Below are 6643 nucleotides of genomic sequence, written 5' to 3'. Positions count from 1 at the left end.
TGTGAACATACTGCTGCTAGGAGGAATACTTAGAAGGTAAAATTTAAAAATACCAATTCACCCCCCCTCTTGGGATCACGGTAAAGCTAACACAATCGAACCAGCAATTGGAATTACGTATACCTGCGGAGTACACTAGCAGAGAGTACAGATGACTACTGTCTAGGTGGATCCCCCAAGACATTAGTCCGGCCTTTGGGCTGCACAACCCATGTCATGGGGGAAGTAAATGACATGTTTGTCATAGGAAGTGTCTTATATGCATATCTGTTAATTTATGTGAATACGAATAATTAAGAAGATAATTCTTGCTGAGAAAGGCAAGTGCCCTTGTAGCAGTAATGGTATTAGAGCAGAGGGAAGCTACTTGTATGGGCTGGTAATTTTTCCTATCCTCAGTTAATTGTGTGTGTATGAGTGTAAAATAAGAATGTTTTCATAAATGTGTTTATCTACTTAGTGAACTAGTTATTTTCTATATACTAAATGTATGTTGCACATACACTAACATTAACTTAGTCTTTCTCGTACTAAGTTGTGCCTCACCCCTACTTTACAAACTATCTTTTCAGGAAATCCTAGAGATCGGGTCAAACAGGCTAGAGGAGTCGGGCTAGAAGTGTAAATTTATGTAGGTAGTGTGTGTAGATAGAGAATTTATTTTTGTTTAGTTTTATAGGATGTAATTACATGAAAATGAATATATTTGTGTATAAAGATAGTTAGAACTCTGGTAATGTAATTTGAGGATTTTGTATTTTATTTCCATTGCATATATGTATTTTATATATGATGAACAAGGTATTAGGTACACAAACGTCACTAAAGTAGCACTCCGAGCCCGCATGGAGGGTTGGGGTCGTTACAAACATTTCCGACTTTACTGTTGAACTTACTAACCAGATGAAGGCAAAATTGATGGTGGACACTTGGTGGTTGTCAATCAAGATTTTGTTGCACGACAACTATTATACCTACATATCTATCTGCTATTAGGCAAAGGTCATCTTTATTGGTAACAGAACAAAGGCAACAGAGAAACCAATTTCATATGTCGAAGTCATCCTTTTGAACAATGGGGAATGTAAGAAGAAATATTTACATATTTGCATCCAGAGTCATAGCAATTAGAAGCTTACCTTTATACTTACCACATAGGTGTGTCCCATTTATTCATATAATAGGTGGGCAATGAAGGAAACCCTTTATTGATGTTGCAAATGACCAAAATACAGATACTAACATTACTGAATTTTCGTACTCTGGAATAGTACTCCACCTCCACTTAACTATGGTACTGAGATTGTATGCACATATCACTTTCATCCACTTCGGCAACATTTGATACAAGATCTCCCAATTGCCGAAGACTTGAGCAATGTCCTTCTATTTGTGCAACCACACCTTTTTGTACAATATAGAATATCCATAAGCAATGATCTATGAATTATTTCAATGTGGCGATTGAAGTAGATGCATCCCTCCTGATCATATTCATTATCTCTCCATAAATTAGGGATAATGTAATTTGATTGTGATCTTGCGATAGCATTTGGTTCAAGCACGTGTGTGGTCTAGCATATTAAGTGATTTTAAACAGATTATATTTTTACACAACATAGCATGCAATCTCCATCTGCACTAAGACTCCTCCTTACACTTAGCAACTCATAAATGTTTATTAGACTACATCACGTAGAAATTATGATGCATTCAAGCATGATAAATCTGCACTAACACTATCAACTAATCCTTTGACTCGAAGATCATCCCCTTGCACAACTCAAATGACTCATCCCAATAAGCAACCAACACAGGGATCTCAACTTCACGTGTCACATCTGCAACCTCCATATCAATTTTAGCATACATTGGTGGTTGGCCCATAAACCGTCTATTATGGAAATCATCATTTGTTTCATCAGAGGATGGTTGCGAGTCATCACAAATGACATAGTTTGCATAATCGGCGAACTCATTTAACCCTTCAACAGTTTCTTGCTTGAGGTTCTCCTCATCATGTAAATCGACATAGTTCGTAATGTTCATCCCCTCATCCAACGCAATGTTTGTGATTGCATAAAAATCAGCGGGAACATCTGCACTCTTGTTGTAACTACCCGAAAATCTATACCATTTTTTTAAATATAATAAACTGAAAAATATAACATTATGTTACTTCTGTATAATCTGCTATAACATCTCAGGCCCCAAGTGAGCACTGAGGAAACCTGGTTATATTACACACCTATGTAGCAGAAAAACATAAAACTGTCAATCCATATAAACAATACCAGAATTTTAGTAACTTATCCCAACCATACACACAAATATACACATCGCCCCAGTAACATCTACTCAAAAATACTATCCCCTGTATACACTTACCCAGCAGATAGGGTAGTGTACTCGCCTTCTCTATTTGCGAGCCTGATTTGCTCGCCTAACTGGATCACCTCAAAAATATTAAATCACTAGGATGAGACAACACTCAGTAAAAGAAAATATGCTATTACTAGTGTGTGGTGACTGAGTTTCATAAAAACTTTATTGACAATATCTGAAACTGTAAAAACTGGTAAATCAATATACAGTATAACTAGCATCTATCATAGTTTAAAGTATAGTTGTAATATCTGAGTTTTTCTACTTTTTCATACTTCTAGTATCATACTACATCTGCTGATATTCTGTAAATCTGTATACATATACATAACTGTGATATTTACCCTAAAAAACTGTACGTCATGATTTAACCCTTTTGATAGGGTTGTACAACCCATAGGCGGGACTTAATCCTAATTGGCCTACCAGGTAAGTCAACTGTAACTCTACCAACCCTCAGCCCAACCAAACTGTAACCTCACCTAGGCATGGAACTGGTAACTACCTTGTCAAATTGGCCACCTCAACCCAGTCTTATGGGGAGTCTGCAATCCCTCCAGGCACGGTAGACAAAAACCTTCCACACACTATCTAAGATGTGTGGTTACACTTTGATCTTGTAATAGCAACGATACCGTGCTCTGATAACTGAATATTTACTAAACTGATTCATTAGGGTCTGATACTATATACTACTGATATACATAATTATCTTGTTATTTCATCATGATTCCAAAATAACCATAACATTGAAAGCTAATCATGAATATACTGTATTATCTGTACTGTGTAAACTATAATACCATAGTGTTATGGAAAATAACCATAACACTGAAAACTGATTTGGAAATACTGTATTATTTGAGTTGTATAAACTGTAATAACATAGTATTATGGTTTTAGTATTTTGGAAAATCATGGTAATCTACATATGCTGTAAAATATCTATCTGTATAAACACTATAATTCATACTCTAGTAAAATCTGATAAAACATATCTCTGCATAATAATATAGATCATATCAATCTGAAAACTGTATTGTTTCTGTACTAATCTGATAAGGTTTCGTAAACATATTTCTGTTTAAATACTATAAAGCATAATAATCTGGAAATTCTATATTTCATATGCTGATCTAATACTGTCTCATGCCATACAACTACATAAATAAATATCTCACATACTGATACTGTATTTTTTGATATGAAATAATTTCTGAACTGAATACTAATATGGAAAATATATAATTTATTAATAAATATTCTAACATTCCTAGCATAGAAAATTTCCCTTACCTAACTGGTTAGGAGGTTCGCCTCCAACTCTATTCTCGCACTTACGGCGTATCATCCCCAAAATCCTGAAATAATGCATATAATCCTATTTTCAATAAATCAACTAAATTTATTGAACCTTTATACTCATAATTTTCCAAACTACAACTTACCTAAGCTCCTAGAAAAATATCCACTGGGTCCTCAAACCATGTCTGTAGGGTCCCAAAACACCTTAACTCTGAAAATATAACACCCTAATTTTATTTCACAAAACTCCAGTAGATTGTCATATAATACAAAATCTAGACTCAAAAAAACCTGCTAATTGTTGCTTAAACATATGCACCCTTGTCTTTTTCTTTATTGTTTTGGGGGGTGGAAGGGGGGGGGGAGTGGGTAGGTCACGTTCAAGGGACATATGGTGAACCTGGTGAGGCGGAGAAGTTGGAGAAGGCATTCATTAGATCTCTCTTCTTTTGACAAAATCACTAGGAAGTAATATTTATGTGTTCCTCACTTCTTCTTCTTTTTTGAAATTTTAAATTGTTGATCTCTAATTTTTGTATGAGAAGTTGGATCTTAGAATTATTGGAGATGATGGGGAGGGTGTGAATTGGGAAAACCTTTGGTGTTAATCTTATTGTTACATCTCGAAACGTTGGAACTGTGTAAAATCACAATTTTTTGGGTGGTGTGTTGATGTTTGATAGATGCCTTTTCAATTGTACTCTCTTCTCTATTTTCATATTTTGAACCTTATGGCTCCCCCAACCTTCCCTACCTTCCCCCTTATTAGCTTTATTCTTATTGCACGCTTTTGTTGAATAATCCCTGGACTAATGTATTGTAACATCGGTGGAGAGTGAAATCTTAACCCCCACCAAAAAATAAAAACATTTCTTGTTTTGGTGGCTTGTATTCCTATTAAGTACAATTTGTATTTTGAATTTCATTCGAACTTGAAGAGCGTAATTGTTTTAATATTATGTTTGGAAATATGAGTTGGGATCTTTGAATTTTATAAGATTAGATGATATTGTGCTTATTTGTATTCTTATTGTTTAGGAAATAAAAAAAACTCAACCAAGATTCTAAATCATGGTAAGTTAAAGGGAATTTTGAATTTTTATTATATGTTTAGTTATAAAGGAAAGTGATAAACAAATAAAAAAATAAATCAAATTAATGAGTGATAAATTAACTCTATAAATTAGAAATATTTAAAATTAAAATTTTTTAATAATATTAAAAATTAGTTTTAATTGTATCTGACACAATTATGAAATATAATGAAAATGAGTTATTTTGAAACAAAATTCTTGATTTAAATGGATTCTTAACATGAAAAGGAAAAACTTTGAAAATTTATTTAGAACAATTTTGGAAATTTTTTAAACTTTTACCTCGAGTAGAAAAAGTAAGAAGTATACGAAAAAGTATATATAAAAAAGTATATAACACCATAAAATTACTTCTTTTTTTTTTCACAAAGTTCAAATTTATTCCTATACCTATCCACAATTATCTCAAAACACTCTTGTAACTATTCATAATATTTCAAAATGCTCTTACAATTATATTAAAATTATTCTCTAGCTACTCATAATTATTCCGAATTGTTTCTGTAATTACTCACAATTATTTTAAAATTTTTTATAATTTTTTAAAGCTATTTAAAATAAATATATAAATAGAAATAGAAATATGTTTTTATCTCTTAGTTCTTTTATAATTACTTCAAAAAAATGATAAAAATAGAGTCGTAAAAATCACGCACATAATGCGTAGAGCGTGTGGTGCATGACTATAGGTGTAGCGGTGGGGTTTGCGCCAGTGATAATCAATTAGGCAATTAAAATATGCTTCCACCACCATATGATACGATTTTTTACCTAGATTATATCCTCTTCCTTCCTTTATTTGGAAATACAGATATAATTATGTAATTAAATAAAAGTCCTAATAATAAAAAAAAAATTCAATACGAACCATATGACTTCATAATTTGAACTAGTTTTAATAATCATGCAAATTGATATTAACATTTTTACATTCATCATTTGTAGATTCAAATAAACATAAGATTAAATATGACTCTAACCTCAACAATTTAAACATTGCAAATTAAACATTCAAATAACTACGAAATTTAATAAGAACACTCACATAAAAACTTATCATTCAAACTTTTTTATTTCAAAATTAAAACTAAATTTAATATGCATACAAATGCATAATAATAAAATTTACATACAATGAAAAATTTCATAAGCATTCAAAAATTTTATATGCATTCATCATTTATACAATCAAAATTTAATTTGCATTCATCATTTATATATGGAAAATTCAAACAAGAAAAAAACCATAGCCAGCATTTGAGAGTTCCATGCTTCAAATCACTACCAACTTGACTTCAATACAAACAAATTCAAGATACAAAATACCAATTTCTGCTTCAAAATAATCAAAACTTCTTAGAATTTCAACTCAAATTTAAGATTAGAAGAAATTAGGGTTTTCAACAATGTTGAATGTGGAAGAACATATATCATTTTTGTTCCTTATATAATGCTCTCCCAATGTTCACTTGTACTTTGTAGGCAGAACATTTGGATTGTACATCCCAAACCACAACAGTCACCTGCAAAGTCCCACTGCGGGCAAAGTTGACTTCGCATCGCCTCCCTCTTCGCTTTTGGCTCTCCTCTTTGAACGCAAACAAAGAGCAAGGTCAGCTCTGCCTTTAGGCAGTTGAGACGCCCGCCTAGGGCCCTCAAAATTTTTTTAATATAATTTTTGGCCCCAAATTTTTTTTTAATTAAATAATGTTAACATTATTTATTATGTTCTATTCCCATAATTGACTTCCCAACTAATAAATAAATGAAATTATAGTTTAAAATATAAAATAAATACAATTTAATTCTTTTTTTTTTCAAGTCTTATTGACTTCCCAACTAACAACTTTATTATATTT

Source organism: Malania oleifera, chromosome 4 (genome assembly GCF_029873635.1).
Source record: "Malania oleifera isolate guangnan ecotype guangnan chromosome 4, ASM2987363v1, whole genome shotgun sequence".
Taxonomy (NCBI): Eukaryota; Viridiplantae; Streptophyta; class Magnoliopsida; order Santalales; family Ximeniaceae; genus Malania; species Malania oleifera.
This window is presented reverse-complemented; position numbering follows the sequence as displayed.